Source organism: Magnolia sinica, chromosome 15, assembly GCF_029962835.1.
Source record: "Magnolia sinica isolate HGM2019 chromosome 15, MsV1, whole genome shotgun sequence".
NCBI lineage: Eukaryota > Viridiplantae > Streptophyta > Magnoliopsida > Magnoliales > Magnoliaceae > Magnolia > Magnolia sinica.
This window is the reverse complement of record NC_080587.1, coordinates 43,646,112-43,663,047: the sequence shown is the minus strand read 5'-3', so window position 1 is coordinate 43,663,047 and position 16,936 is coordinate 43,646,112.

The window sequence follows — 16,936 nt, the reverse complement described above, 5'->3', positions numbered from 1 at the left end:
AGGTACCACGTAGAATTGTTGCCTGCTTTAAGTGCAGTGTGAATTACAAGGCAGTTGTTCTTGTTCTTTACAACCCACTTGGTGGCTGTTTTCGTGGGAGATGTCACTTTATCTTCATTTGGGAGTGTTTTTGGTTGTGTAGACATTTGAACCAGATTTCCATGTTTCATCAGTTCCCTGGTTTTCTGATTCAGTTGGTCCACCTGTTTTACCAGCTTCTCTAACCTTTTAGTCATTTTAGGTGGAGTAGGGTATTTTCTTCCTACAGTTGATGTTTGTTTTGAAGGGCTTTTGGTCTTTTGGACTAATCTTCTGGTTAGATTAGATTTTCCTATGTAGTTTAGCCTAAAAGTGAGGTGAGACTTGCCAGATGCAAAACACTCAAACCTGTAGTGCCTTAAATCTCCATAGGAGTGACAGATTGGAGTGTATTTTGTGTTGCTACTAGATGCAACAGTTTTCTTTATCACAGGTAATGCAGAAATAGGGCTTGAATTACAAGTTTCATATACCAAGCCTCTTTTATCTTTGTGGCTTCTTCCCATACCAAGAAGTTTTTCAAGTTTTTCATTGCTTTGGGAAAATTTGTAATTGAGTTCAATAGATTGTTTTGACTTTTCTACGTCGAATCTGAATTTGTGATTTTCTGTTTTAAGTTTTTCATTTTATGATTCTAACTATTCAATTTGTTTGGTCAGTTTTTGTACCTCGGATTTCAGAGATGTTGAGGTTCTTTCAAGTTTGTCATTTTCGACATGGTATTTTTGAAGATCGTTAATTAATTGGGTATTAATTCCTAATGTATCCTCTAGCTCTTTTTACAGTTGTTTGTTCTTGTTTTCTATAATTCCAAGTTTTTTAAGTATATTGATACTATGTATATATAGTTGATCGTAGGCATCATATATACTTTCCTCTTCTTCTTGTTCTTCTTCTACCTCATTATTTTGATGTTCATTTATCTCCTCATTGTCCATGCTTCATACCTATGTTAGGATCTCCCTCTAGGTTGTTAAACCTTTGAAGAGGAACCCGCTCTGATACCAATTGCAAGTGCGGTTTACATCGCACTTGTAGAAGTATGGAATTGTTCCTATAGTCCTAGAGGGAGGGTGAATAGGACTTTTCAACTGATTGTACCAATTCAAAACTTCTATTGCCAAACTTAACTAATTTACCTATAAACTTAGTTAGGCAATGTGACTCTAACAACTTTCAAGCGTAGTTAGAGGGTCTAATCACATAGGCAGCTTAAGGTATGCTAAGAAAAGCAACTAGCCTATATCATAGTGTGCTTGGGTGTGAGCTGTGCTTTCTATCAAATTATGACATTCATTCAATCATGTATAAGAATTTAAACATTCAAGCATATATAAGCATAATTAAACAAATTCGTAAATGAACATTCAAAACACAAGCATGTATAGTGGTTCGACTATTTGCCTACTCCACTCCCGACAATCGTACCCACCCCTGAGTGTGCCGGATTTCACTATCAATGGTTTTAAATCAGGTTCACCAATAACCTTTACAATCCTATACTAAGGACACTAATTTATGCTCTTCACAAGAGTAAAGGTCCTACACCTAGAACCCACGTTTAGGCCCATCAGCCAAGGTCCCACACAAGGCACCCATATTTAGGCCCATTGTCTAAGGTCCTACACAAGGCACCCAATCGAGTTTGTTGATGGCAAACTCTTAGCCTTAATTCTACATGAGGATAGAGACTAAACTATGGACTCTTAACTATGACACTTATTAGATGAGTCCTCTTTTGTAGCTTCTCTTAGATTGTTTGATCTTTGCACTTTCATGCTTGAATCAGCTCCTCGGTGCCTCCCCGATTGCATAGCTTGGATTTTCCTGTTAGTTTGGCTTCACGATCTAGAACCTTGCATTTGATGTACCTATCAAGGTGACCAAGGTTACGGGAGTTGGTTTAATCTTTTATCTAGGATAGTGAGTGGATTTCTTAAGGGATTCAACCTATGAATGGTCTAGAGTATCAAAAAGACAAAGGATTTTCCTATTGGTTTAGTCTTTATATTCTAGAGAGGGCACGAGTTCATGTCCTTCATCAATAGGAGCTTTTAAATGCTCATGAAAGTGATGAATCATAATTAAGAGATCATGAACTCGTATAGATAGAGTCTTAGGAAGGTAGGATAAGCTTGGGATACACTATAGGCTCTAAGATGCCTTAATCTACTTATTTTACAAGTTCTTACAAGCGGCTTTTATAAATAAAAACTTTCAACAGATAGAAAATGACTATAAAATGACTAGTTTACGGTGTTATTGAAGTGACATTCGGTATCACCGAACTTGCTTCGGTGGTACCTAAAAAGGCCGAGCTTAAAGTCCTAGAGGGAGAGGGGAGTGAATAGGACTATGCCAAATAAAAATAAATGCAGAATACAAAGACAGATAGCGCAATTAAATAGCAACCTCAAATGTAATAGTCTTAAGAGGTTGATACAAACTGAGTTCTAAAGACAACCTTTCACCAAAAACCAAGGTTTATGGTAGGACAACCTAATGTCTAGAACGTTGGTAAGTATCAAAACTCAAACTTAGAATGAGGCAAAGGAATAAACTAAATTATTACAATATTCACCACAAGCACATAAAGAAAATTACAACATTCAACACCACATATACATCACAACCATCATCCAAACTCCAAGAATTATAGTGGTTCTTGTGTGTACACCAACTATTCGCAAACAGCCACACAACTACTCCACTCCCAATATCCACACCCACGGGATATTGGCTTTCGCTAAGAAATAAGGTTTTCTAAGGTTCACCTTAAAACCTTCACAATTGTGTTTTTCAAATGGGCTTACACTAAAAAAACCCCATAATGAGATTTTCCTGGTTGAATCTCACAAAATAAAAATACAGAAAATGAAATTGTACTTATCTGAAGATTCTTCTTCCGATGTAGCCCGGTAGAACCAATTTGATGTAGACATAGATGTTCAATGACCAATCTTACAAATGAAAAGGTTCTAAGTCTAAATGATTTTTAAATTAAATCAACCTGGGGCTAGCTTGATTTGATTTTAATCTTAAAAGGGTAAATCAAAATTCTCTTTTTAATAAAATAGAATTGAATAAAGAGATCTCAAAATCAAATACAAAAATCTATAAAAGAATTTAAAATGAATAAGTAATAGCTTCACAATTGCAGGGACTTATCTCTCAGAGTGATGGCTTGATTAGGCTTGGAATTGATGAATAATTATGAGAAATATCCTCTATTTATAGGAAGAAATTCTGTTCCCTCGACTGGTCTAAGGGTCGGTTCGATTCGTCGAAGCACCAACCAATATTCAAAATTTTTAGCACGATAAGATAAACCCATTACTCTACTGGTCGAGTGGGATCAGAAAAGCTTGTTAGACTTTGGTTGAGCACTGTTCACTCAACTGGTCGAGCAGTGTGCACGACTGGTCGAGAGTCCAACAGAAAATCTAAAAAATCTTCAACAAAACTTGGACTGGTCAAAAAAATCCCTAGACTGGTCGAGCCAGTACCTGGACTAGTTGAACAAAGGCCAGGACTAGTCAAAGAAAAGCCTATAAACTTATACGATGACCTAAATTTAATTTACATTTAACATGACCTAACCTATGGTCAATCTAGGGTCATTCATACCTTAAATGAGAGTTTGAAACATCGAAACATCGATCGCTTCGGTAACTTGATTATCTTCAAGTTCGTGAAGCTTGACCTTGTAGTCTTGAACTTGAGCATGAGCTAGAGCTTGTGTTCTTGAGACATAAGGTGGTGATCATGAACTTTAACTTGAGCTTTGACTTTTTGTTCTTGTACTTGAGCTTGTGTTCGATCTTTGGTAATGTTCTTCAACTTGAAAATGTAGAAGAGTTGACGATGGTTGTCTTGAACTTTCCATCTTATCATAACAAGATACTGACTCCAAGTGGTTTAGCACAACACAATTTGACAATACTGGGTGCTAGAATTACAACATAGCACTTACAATCTCCCCCTTTGTCAAATTTATGACAAAACCGATTAAAGAATCATGCTCCAATTTATACACATTGCAAGATAATGTTACTACTACTCCCCCTCAATCCATTACTCCCCCTCAATTCAAGCAAGGTGATTTGTAGAGTACCTGTACATATCTAAACAAAAATATGCACACAAAAAGATATGCATTTCCATACACATGTCTCTACAACCCACATCCAACAATCATCATATACCACTCATATAACATTCCAATCAAATTTCTCCCCCTTTTTAGCATAATATGACAAAGGAAAGTAACTGAAATTCCTAGATTATTGAAGTAAAAATGTAAGAGAAGAGTATGAGTTAAGAGAGTTAATATTAGTAGAATAACATCATGTCCAAGCATCAACCAGTATATATCATCATTAAGCATAAACATGTCCATAGAGTAGCAAATAAAAACGTCCAGGGATTGTCCAAGCAACAGTAAAGTTTAAGATTTTAATACATACTCAACATAAATAAAAACACTAGTCAGAACTAGAAGAAGACGGTGGAGGAATAGATGGGTCAATTTGATGTAATCCCTTGTTAATGCGACGAAGGTATTTGCGTATATATTTAGATTGAGTTTCATGAGATACATGTAGACCTTCCACCTTCTCTTTTAAGATTCTCAACCACTCATCAAAATCAGATGGCTGAAAATCAAGATCATCCTCAGAATCAGATTCTAACTCATTAAACAGATCATCCATATTCACGTCGTCAGTGGGTAGTGCCTCTTCCTCTCCAACTTCTTCTCTAGCTCCTCCAGCATCCCTGTCAACTTGAACAAGAGCCAACTCTAATTTCATCTTGTTGATATTTGAGTTGTTGAATGGAAGATGGGAATTAGGAGCTTCTCCAGATGGCATGACCACGTGACAATGAATAGTAAGGGTGGTCATCAAATAAGTGAAAGGAGCATCGCTATGCCCCGGGTGTAAATGAAATTGGATTATAAAATAACAAATTAATGATGGAAGACACACTTGAATACCAGAAACAACAGAATGAAGAATGCGCACCATAAAAGAAGTTAATTCAGCCTTGTTTCCAGATTTAGGATAAACATTAGAAATAAAGATACAATGAAGTACTCTGTATCTGGGTTACATCTGATTGGCATGGAGCGCAATCCCAGAATTTCATTTCGAGTTCATGTTGCATAAATTTCTAGTTAAAAGATGTTTTCCAGATTCATTCAATCTCTCAGCCAATGTGGATATTGGAATCCCTTCATCATTAACCAATACATCCATTAAGCTAGAGATCAAGTGACGATCTACTGGAAATGGACCTTCTTTAAACATAATAGTGAAGGTTAAATTTTTAATAAAAGCATCACTAATACATGTATACATGGCTTGTGCAATGGACCGATATGCGGGTCTGCCCTAATTCAGTATGTTATCCCATCCTACAGCCACAAGGAGGGAAATAATATTGACCTGAACCAAATGGTTGGAATTGATGGTTCGTTCAATAATGATGTTGCGGAGACGTATGTCCCGCACAAATTCCAGGTCCTCTTCGGGTGGTCGAAGAGTACGCACCATAATAGATGTGGAACGGGAAGAAGAAGGAGCACGAGTTGTTTTCTTCTTAGATCTACCTTCCATTGCAAGAAGTAAAAATAAAATGCAAGAAGGATTTAAGGGTTTCACACAAATCAGATTTTATCCAAAAAATGCAAGGAAACCACTGGAAAACTTGAAATAAACTTTAGAATCAAGCAAATAGAGATGCAAGGAACCTAAATCTAAAAGAAAAATGACAATGACGCACTAACCAAGTTGTATTCGGAGGTGGGTTCGACTGGTCGGAGAAGGGGCTGTTGGAGAAGATAAAGAAAGTGAAGAAAAAGTGATTTTTTTTTCACATTAAAAGCAACCTAACTGTGCATCTCGACTGGTCAAGTACATACTCAACCGGTCGTGCCATGACTAGTCGAGTGTATACTCGACTGGTTGTGCAAACAAAAAAAATCTCAATTTTATTAATTTTTAAAATTCAAAAATTTGCAAAAATAAAAATATGCAAAAAAAAATGCAAGCAGACATAATAATTTCAGATCAAATTAGACATACCAATATCTAGTTTTAATTTAGAGAACTTATTTCTGTCAAGTGGTTTGGTGAAAATGTTCACAAGTTGATTTTCAGTTTGAACATAATCCAATGAAATAATTTTATCTTCCACTAATTCATGAACGTAATGATATCTAATGTCAATATGCTTGGTTTGTGAGTGCTGGATGGGATTCTTAGAGATATTGATTGCACTAGAGTTATCGCAATATAGTACCATAGTTCATTATGCTAAAACTGCGAAAAAAAGACGGTCCAAAATCGTCTCAAATGACCAAAAAGGATGGTCATGGACCGTTGCATGGGTCGTCAAATTTTGACGTGTCGTATTACTTAAAGGACGGTTGAAAACTGTCATTCTTATTGATGGACCGTCTCTTACGAGCCTTCAAAGGACGGCCATTGACCGTCCTTTAAAAGGATGGTCATGGACCGTCCTTAAAAAGGACTGTCATAGACCGTCTCTGATGAGCCTTCAAAGGACGGCCATGGACCGTCCTTTAAAAGGACGGTCATGGATCGTCCTTAAAAAGGACTGTCATGGACCGTCTCTTATGGCCCTTTAAAGGACAGGTATGAACCGTCCTTTAAAAGGACGGTCATGGACTGTCCTTAAAAAGGACTGTCATGGACCGTCTCTTATGAGCCTTCAAAGGACGACCACAGACCGTCCTTAAAAAGAACTGTCATGGACCGTCCCTTATGAGCCTTCAAAGCACATTTTCAAATTTGAGAGGATCAATATACACACAATATACTTCATCGTATTCTTCCTGATATACACCTGTCATATAATATATTTTATCATATTCACATTCATATCCATCTAAACCCAAACTACATAAATCCAACATAAACTCCATTCATCCAAACATAAACTACATCCAGCCAAACATAAACAATCTTATCCACATTACATTTATCCACGCATAAATACATATAAGTTTAACATTATAAATAAAAAAATGAAAAAAATCACCAACAATTTTCTTTTTGTGTATTTCATCTGAAAAAAAATATTAAACCAACAAAACATTATAATTCAGAATCATGAAGAATTGCATAAACTTCTTCTAAAAAAGTGGGCACTTTTTTAAAATAAAACTGACCATTAAAATAAAACTAATGTAAGCAAATAATGCAAAAAAGTGTTTCAATTCAAGTTAATAGAAACAACAACAAAAATTAAAGCTCTGTAAAAAGGGGCATGTGTTAAAAGGGATACATTCTTCTTTGTTGCCATGTGATTGGGCTACAATTCAAGTTAATAGAAACAACAACAAAAATTAAAGCTTTGTAAAAAGGGGCATGTATTAAAAGGGATACATTCTTGTTTTTTGCCATGTGATTGGGCTACATTATTACAGCAATTGGGTTTGGGTTTTCAAGTTTATGTTTAGGTTTAGGTTAGGGAGTTGAGATTAGGATTAGGTGTAGGTCTAGGTTTAAGGATTTGCGAATACATTTAGGTTTTAGGTTTAGGTTTAGGTTTTAGGTTTTAGGTTATAGGTTTAGGTTTAGGTTTAGGATTAGGTTTTAGGTTAGAGGTTATAAGTTTAGGTTATAGGTTAAGGTTTAGGTTATAGGTTTTGGTTTAGGTTTAGGTTAAGGTTTAGGTTTAAGTTATATGTTTAGGTTAAGGTTTAGGTTTTAGTTATAGGTTATAGTATATAGGTTATAGCTTTAGGAAATTGAGAATAGGTTAAGGTCAAGGTTTAGGTTTAGGAAATCGGGTCCGGGTTCGGGATCGGGTTTAGGTTTAGGTTTTCAAGTTTAGGTTTAAGTTTAAGTTAGGGAGTTGAGATTAGGATTAGGTTTAAGGATTTGAGAATACATTTTGATTTTAGGTTTAGGTTTAGGTTTTAGGCTTAGGTTTAGGTTATAGGTTTAGGTTATAAGTGCAGGTAATAGGTTTAGGTTTAGGTTAGGCTATAGGTTAAGGATTAGGGAATTGAGAATAGGTTAAGGTTTAGGTTTAAGAAATCGGGTTCGGGTTCGGGATCGGGTTTAGGTTTGGGTTTTCAAGTTTAGGTTTAGGTTTAGGTTAGGGAGTTGAGATTAGGATTAGGTGTAGGTTTAGGTTCAAGGATTTGATAATACATTTAGGTTTTAGGTTTAGGTTTAGGTTATAGGTTATAAGTTTAGGTTTAGGTTTAGGTTAAGGTTTAAATTAAGGTTTAGGTTTAGGTTTAGGTTATAAGCTATAGGTTTAGGGAATTGAGAATAGGTTAATGCTTAGGTTTAGGAAATCGGGTTTGGGTTTAGGTTTGGGTTTTTAAGTTTAGGTTTAGGTTTAGGTTTAGGTTAGGGAGTTGAGATTAGGATTAGGTGTAGGTTTAGGTTTAGGGATTCGAGAATACATTTAGGTTTTAGGTTTAGGTTTAGGTTATAGGTTATTGGTTTAGGTTTAGTTTAGGTTTAGGTTATAAGCTATAGGTTTAGGGAATTGAGAATAGGTTAAGGTTTAGGTTTAGGAAATCGGGTTCGGGTTTAGGTTTGGGTTTTCAAGTTTACGTTTAGGTTTAGGTCAGGGAGTTTAGATTAGGATTAGGTGTAGGTTTAGGTTTAGGGATTTGAGAATACATTAGGTTTTAGGTTTAGGTTTAGGTTATATGTTATATAGGTTTAGGTTTAGGTTTACGTTATAAGCTATAGGTTTAGGGAATTGAGAATAGGTTAAGGTTTGTAAGTGCTATAGTTTATATCCCTATCTGTTGTCAAATTTGTGGTGCCAAAATCACTGTTATATATAACTTGCATAAGTGAAGCTCTCTCATGGATCAACATTCATGAACAAGCTAAGCTCACAACAAGCAAAGCTCACAAGTACAAGTATCAATCTTGAATGCAAGAACTGCTCACAAGACAAGACTCAAGCTGCAAGACTTAAAGAAGAGTACAAGGCAGTTTGTAAAGAACTCAAGACTTCAAGGCTCATACTTCAAGGTCGCTAGTTCCTAATGTTTCAATGTCCTTACTTCATGGTTGAGGTTTGACTGACTATAGGTTGACCTTAAAAGTAGGTCATTTTGGATACATAAATCGAATGTTTATTTTACATAAGTTTGGTCTGTTCTTCGACTAGTCCTAGGCCTTCTTCGACTAGTCCTAGAGTTGCTTCGACCAGCCTAAGAAATTCCTCGATTAGTCGTGAGTTTGTTATAAATTTCGGATAAAATCTGTTAGGCTTCGACTAGTCCAGGAATCTGTTCGACCAGTCGAAGGACAGTGTCGACTGCATCTTCGACCAGTCGAAAAACTTCAACTCAAAATCCAGCGTTGTTTTTCAGGTTCTTCGACCTGCGAAGGAAACCTTCGACCTGTCGAAGGTGACCTACGACCAGTCGAAGGAGACCTTCGACCAGTCATAGAATGGTCAAAGCTTATTGCACTTGATTTTTCAAATATCTGTTATTGCTTCGACTAGTCGAAGAGCTCCCTAGACCAGTCGAAGACGTGATCTGTTCACCTGTAAATAGTGCACGAATCTCAGAGGAAATCATCAAATTAATTAATCCATTCAAGCCAATCTTCATCGAACTTCTGAGAGATAATTCTGTGCTCTATCTAAGCTAAGTGTGCTTATTTAATATTCTCTTTCTTTAGCTTTATTTAATTGATTTTGTTTCTACTATTCCAATCTAATTTGATAAGAGGAATTGTTATTCCCTCTCTTTAGAATCAAAATCAATTAAGGCAAGCCCTATTTGGTTTAATTTAAAATCTATTAGAATTAGAACCATTGTAATCGAGTACTGGACATTGAACTTGGACATTCAATCATCTACTCTGATTTGGTTCTACCGGGCTACTACAACGAAGGAGATAATCAGGTATTTTACATTTAATTGTAAATTCCTTTCTGTTTTGGTTTCTTTCAACATTTGCCAGAAAAATCTTGTTGTATTGGTTATCTGAGGAGAGCCAGGAAAACTCAGAAGTGGGGTTTTTTTTAATTGTGTAAGCCCACAGACAAAGACACAATTGTAAAGGTTTTGGGTGAACCTGGGAAAACCTATTTTGTTAGTGAACGCTAATATCTCCTGTGTGAAGATATTAGGAGTGGAGTAGCATTCTGTGTGGCTATTGTTTAACAGTTGGTGAACACACAGGCGAACCACTATAATCCCTTGTGTTGTGGTTGAATGATTTATACTTCTGATCTTTAATTATTCTTTTATGGGATGTATGTATAGTGGTGAATTTGTAATCATTTAATTCAAGCATTGTGAGAATTTTGTAATAGTTTAGAATTTATTTTCTGCTATTCCTTTATCAGCTTGATATTCAATTTCCTTTAAAAGTTGTTCCAGCAAGGTTGCGCTGCCATTTTTATAGTGTATGGCTGTCCCTAGAACAATACATTTGTGATTACAATTTATTTCAATTCAGTTTGTATTTATTTCTGTATTCCTCTTCGGTTTGAGATTTGATGCAAAGATCTTTCTAGAAATAAGGTTGTCCTACCATAAACTCTAGTTTTTGGTGTAAGGTTGTCCTTAGAACAACATTTGTATCAACCTCTCAAGATCTAAATTTTGAGGTTATTTTACTTTCTTGCATTGTGATTTATTTTGGCTATCATATTCTTTTTAATTCCGCCGTTATAAGTTTTATTTGGCATTGTCCTATTCACCCCCCCTTAGGACATATAGCTAGGCCTTTTCAAGGTTTAGGTTTAGGAAATCAGGTTTGGGTTCGAGATCGGGTTTAGGTTTGGGTTTTCAAGTTTAGGTTTAGGTTAGGGAGTTGAGATTACGGTTAGGTGTTGGTTTAGGTTTAGGGATTTGAGAATACATTTAGGTTTTAGGTTTAGGTTTAGGTTATAGGTTATTGGTTTAGGTTTTGGTTTAGGTTAAGGTTTAGGTTTAGGTTATAAGCTACGGGTTTAGGGAATTGAGAATAGGTTAAGTTTTAGGTTTAGGAAATCGGGTTCGGGATCAGGTTTAGGTTTGGATTTTCAAGTTTAGGTTTATGTTTAGGTTAGGGAGTTGAGATTCGGATTAGGTGTAGGTTTAGGTTTAGGGATTTGAGAATACATTAAGGTTTAGGTTTAGAAAATCGGGTTCGGGTTTGGGTTCGGGTTTAGGTTTGAGTTTTCAAGTTTAGGTTTAGGTTTAGGTTAGGGAGTTGAGATTAGGATTAGGTGTAGGTTTAAGTTTAAGGATTTGAGAATACATTTAGGTTTTAGGTTTATGTTTAGGTTATAGGTTATAGGTTTAGGTTTAGGTTTAGGTTTAGGTTAAGGTATAGGTTTAGGTTTCGGTTTAGGTTATAAGCAATAGGTTTAGGGAATTGAGAATAGGTTAAGGTTTAGGTTTAGGAAATCGGGTTCGGGTTTGGGATCGGGTTTAGGTTTTAGTTTTCAAGTTTAGGTTTAAGTTTAGGTTAGGGAGTTGAGATTAGGATTAGGTGTAGGTTTAAGTTTAGGGATTTGAGAATACATTTAGGTTTTAGGTTTAGGTTTAGGTTATAGGTTACAGGTTTAGGTTTAGGTTTAGGTTTAGGTTAAGGTTTAGGTTTAGGCTTAGGTTTAGGTTATAAGCTATAGGTTTAGGGAATTGAGAATAGGTTAAGGTTTAGGTTTAGGAAATCGGGTTCGGGTTTAGGTTTGGTTTTCAAGTTTAGGTTTAGGTTTAGGTTAGGGAGTTGAGATTAGTATTAGGTGTATGTTTTGGTTTAGGGATTTGAGAATACATTTAGGTTTTAGGTTTAGGTTTAGGTTATAGGTTTAGGTTTAGGTTTAGGTTAAGGTATAGGTTTAGGTTTCGGTTTAGGTTATAAGCAATAGGTTTAGGGAATTGAGATAGGTTAAGGTTTAGGTTTAGGAAATCGGGTTCGGGTTCAGGTTCGGGATCGGGTTTAGGTTTCGGTTTTCAAGTTTAGGTATAGGTTTTGGTTTAGGAATTTAAGAATACATTAAGGTTTAGGTTTAGGAAATCGGGTTCGGGTTCGGGATCGGGTTTAGGTTTGAGTTTTCAAGTTTAGGTTTAGGTTTAGGTTAGGGAGTTGAGATTATGATTAGGTGTAGGTTTAGGTTTAGAGATTTGAGAATACATTTAGGTTTTAGGTTTATATTTAGGTTATAGGTTATAGGTTTAGGTTTAGGTTTAGGTTTAGGTATAGGTTTAGGTTATAAGCAATAGGTTTAGGGAATTGAGAATAGGTTAAGGTTTAGGTTTAGGAAATTGGGTTCGGGTTTGAGATCGGGTTTAGGTTTTGGTTTTCAAGTTTAGGTTTAAGTTTAGGTTAGGGAGTTGAGATTAGGATTAGGTGTAGGTTTAGGTTTAGGGATTTGAGAATACATTTAGGCTTTAGGTTTAGGTTTAGGTTATAGGTTACATGTTTAGGATTAGGTGTAGGTTTAGGTTTAGGGATTTGAGAATACATTTAGGTTTTAGTTTTAGGTTTAAGTTTAGGTTATAGATTATAGGCTTAGGTTTAAGTTTCGGTTTAGGTTACAAGCTATAGGTTTAGGGAATTGAGAATAGGTTAAGGTTTAGGTTTAGAAAATCGGGTTCGGGCTCGGGATCAGGTTTAGGTTTGGGTTTTCAAGTTTAGGTTTAGGTTTAGGTTAGGGAGTTGAGATTAGGATTAGGTGTAGGTTTAGGTTTAGGGATTTAAGAATACATTTAGGTTTTAGGTTTAGGTTATAGGTTATAGGTTATAGGTTTAGGTTTAGGGTTAGGTTTAGGTTATAAGCTATGGGTTTAGGGAATTGAGAATAGGTTAATGTTTAGGTTTAGGAAATCGGGTTCGGGTTTGGGTTCGGGTTTAGGTTTGGTTTTCAAGTTTAGGTTTAGGTTTAGGTTAGGGAGTTGAGTTTAGGATTAGATGTAGGTTTAGGTTTAGGGATTTAAGAATACATTAGGTTTTAGGTTTAGGTTTAGGTTATAGGTTATAGGTTTAGGTTATAAGCTATAGGTTTAGGGAATTGAGAATAGGTTAATATTTAGGTTTAGGAAATCGTGTTCGGGTTCGGGATCGGCTTTAGGTTTGGGTTTTCAAGTTTATGTTTAGGTTTAGGTTAGGGAGTTGAGATTAGGATTAGGTGTAGGTTTAGGTTTAGGGATTTGAGAATACATTAGGTTTTAGGTTTAAGTTCAGGTTATAGGTTTAGGTTTAGGTTAAGGTTTAGGTTTAGGTTACAAGCTATAGGTTTAGGGAATTGAGAATAGGTTTAGGTTTAGGTTTAGGAAATCGGGTTCGGGTTTGGGATCGGGCTTAGGTTTGGGTTTTCAAGTTTAGGTTTAGGTTTAGGTTAGGGAGTTGAGATTAGGATTAGGTGTAGGTTTAGGTTTAGGGATTTAAGAATACATTTAGGTTGTAGGTTTAGGTTATAGGTTATAGGTTATAGGTTTAGGGTTATGTTTTGGTTTAGGTTACAAGCTATAGGTTAAGGGCATTGAGAATAGGTTAAGGTTTAGGTTTTTGAAATCGGGTTCGGGTTCGGGATCGGGTTTTGGTTTGGGTTTTCAAGTTTAGGTTTTGGTTTAGGTTAAGGAGTTGAGATTAGGATTAGGTGTAGGTTTAGGTTTAGGGATTTAAGAATACATTTAGGTTTTAGGTTTAGGTTATAAGTTATAGGTTTAGGTTTAGGTTTAGGTTTAGGGTTAGGTTTCGGTTTAGGTTACAAGCTATAGGTTTAGGGCATTGAGAATAGGTTAAGGTTTAGGTTTAGGAAATTGGGTTCGGGATCGGGTTTAGGTTTGGGTTTTCAATTTTAGGTTTAGGTTTAGGTTAGGGAGTTGAGATTAGGATTAGGTGTAGGTTTAGGTTTAGGGATTTAAGAATACATTTAGGTTTTAGGTTTAGGATATAGGTTATCGGTTTAGGTTTACATTTAGGTTTAGGTTATAAGCTATAGGTTTAGGGAATTGAGAATAGCTTAAGGTTTAAGTTTAGGAAATCGGATTCGGGTTCGGGATCGTGTTTAGGTTTGGGTTTTCAAGTTTAGGTTTAGGTTTAGGTTAGGGAGTTGAGATTATGATTAGGTATAGGTTTAGGTTTAGGGATTTGAGAATACATTAGGTTTTAGGTTTAGGTTTAGGCTATAGGTTATAGGTTTAGGTTTAGGTTTAAGTTTAGGTTAATGTTATGTGTTAAGGTTAAGGTTATAGGTTTAGGTTTAGGTTAAGGTTATAGGTTTAGGTTTAGGTTAGGTTATAGGTTTTTGGTTAAGGTTTGGGTTATAGTTATAGGTTTTGAGATTTAAGAATAGGTCATAGGTTCAGGTTATAAGTTATAGGTTAAGGTTTAGGTTATAGGTTTTGGGATTTGAGAATAGGTTTAAGTTATAAGTACAGGTTTAGGTTAGGTTATAGGTTAAAGTTTAGGGAATTGACTTTAGGTTATAGGTTTAGGTTTAGGTTTAGGTTGTAGTTATAGGTTTTGGGATTTAAGAATAGGTTTAGGCTATAGGTTAAGGGTGTGGTCCCTGCAAATATAGTTATAAACACGGCTTGCTCTAATTGGCCAGGCCCTTCCAATGCTGTCCATAGAAAATGGACAGCTTCATCATGGTCATAACAGCGGTTCCCATCTTATAGGGACCCCCGCTCAACATCCGGATAGCTCTGACGCACATCCGGGTCTACTCCATCAATTTCGAGTAAATATATAAATATGGCTTGTCCAAATGGCCAAGCTACTCCAATGCTGTCCATAGGAAATGGACAGCTTCATCATGGTTATAACAACAGTTCTCACCTTCCAGGGACCCCCGCTCAACATCCGGATAGCTTCGACGCACATCCGAGTCTTCTCCATCAATTTCGAGCTAATACATTTAAAAATAATATAATTATATATAAAAGTATCTGAATACTTAAGGAAGGCCTCCCATATTCGTATTATTGGTTACTCATCCCTTTGTCTATAAGCCACAATCGACCAACACTTTCTATTGCTACCTGTAATCTGAAACCAACACAAATATAACTGGGAAACAATATAAGGTATAAGAAAAATGAATTTACCTGTACACATCATTAAATGTTTCCCTATAAGGAGGTGATATTATATCTTTGATAGCCACAACCTGTATGACAGAGAAAAATGCAACTGATACAGTCTGTTACAATCCAAAGGAGAAAAAAGATTTGTGGCTGCACCGATATTCTAGTACATTACGAACGGGCTGCCTACGTACCAAAAAAGTCAGATTGGGATCAAGCTTCTACATAGTTCTTTTTAAATAACCAAGTTATTAAAGGTCATAAATTTCATATTTAACAAAGTATCACTGAACGTCGTCTTAAATCGTTTCTAGTTGGGATTTAAGAATAGGTTTAGGTTAAGGTTATAAGTTTAGGTAAAGGTTATAAGTTTAGGTTATAGGTTAAGGTTTAGGTTTAGGTTATAGGTTATTGGTTAAGGTTTAGGTTAGGTTTTAAGTTTAGGTTAAGGTTATAGGTTTAGGTTATAAGTGTAGGTTATAGGTTTAGGTTTAGGTTAGGTTATAGGTTAAGGTTTAGGGAATTGAGAATAGGTGTAGGTTTAGGTTTAGGAAATTAGGTTCGGGTTCGGGTTAAGGTTTAGGTTATAGGTTTTGAGATTTGAGAATAGGTTTAGGTTACAAGTATAGGTTTAGGTTATAAGAATAGGTGTAATGACCTTGGAAATTCTGTGCTAATCTTTCCTTAAGTAGTTGTTTTTGGGGTAATTAGCGCTATACTCGATTTCTTGTGAAATTCGCATCAGTCACTTTAAATTGTATCTGCATGGCTCAAAACTTGTAGATTAGTTAGCACTATGTTACTCTGAAATCTGGGATCCATCGCTAAATCCAGTTGTTCTGGGGAATTTTTGGAAGATCTGGATCGGACTGGACCGCGCGTCGAAAGTCCGATAGCGATGATCTTAGGCTGTTGCGGTCACCATGTTGGGCTTGACCATCACCTCGAAAATTAAGTCCATGTGATGTTCTGGGTCGATTTGATTGAGTTCGGAGTGAAGAGTGTGAGAACGGTTGGATATTTAATATGTTTTTATGAAATCTGAGTCGTGTCGCTTGCGCGATGATTTTAAGCTATCTGACCGTTAGATTCTGACCCAAATTTATCCTCTGATCAGGGAAGGTGGCCGAGGCATATCCTTGTGCTTGTGGACCTGATCGAGATTCTGTGACCGTTAAATTGAGTGTGGTCCGCCACGGCTGATCTGAAGAGCCGGTCAGTACGAAAACTTAGCCTGACCTAGATCCATGGTCAGTGAGCTTAAGTCCGACCTTTCGTGGTTATAGGCCCACCAGAAGTGCTTCGTTGGATCGAGAGAGGTTTGCTTTGGTTATAACCTAAGTATACCTTGTCCCTGGGGTTATTTTCATCAATTATAGGCCTATTTATAGTCCTTAAACCCTAGCTCTCTTTTCCATACGAATTTTCTCTAACCCTAGCTTGGAAAGAGAGTGGAAAAGAGAGAGATAGTGAGAGAGAAGTTGGTGAATCATCTTGGATTCTTTCCTATTCTTCTACATCCTTGAACCTTCACTTTGAATCGTTATTCTGACGATTCTAAGTTCATCTTGGGGTAAGTTAACCTTATCCTAATCTGTGTTAGAGCTTAGAATAGTCTTGGTGTTGTTGTATCTCATTTCTATTCTTGCCTTAGGTTATTCTGTCGCCGTTGACGAAGACAACTCGTCTGAAATCAGTTCGGTGTTCTTTCCTTGCTTAAGGTGCGGACTTTAAGTGTATAGGTTATGGTTTTCAAGGCTTTCAATGCCAGTTAATGATTTATTCTTGTTATGGATGAGATTTCACATGCCAAATGTTGTGTTTATGTTGCGTTCCTGATATGCATGTGTTATA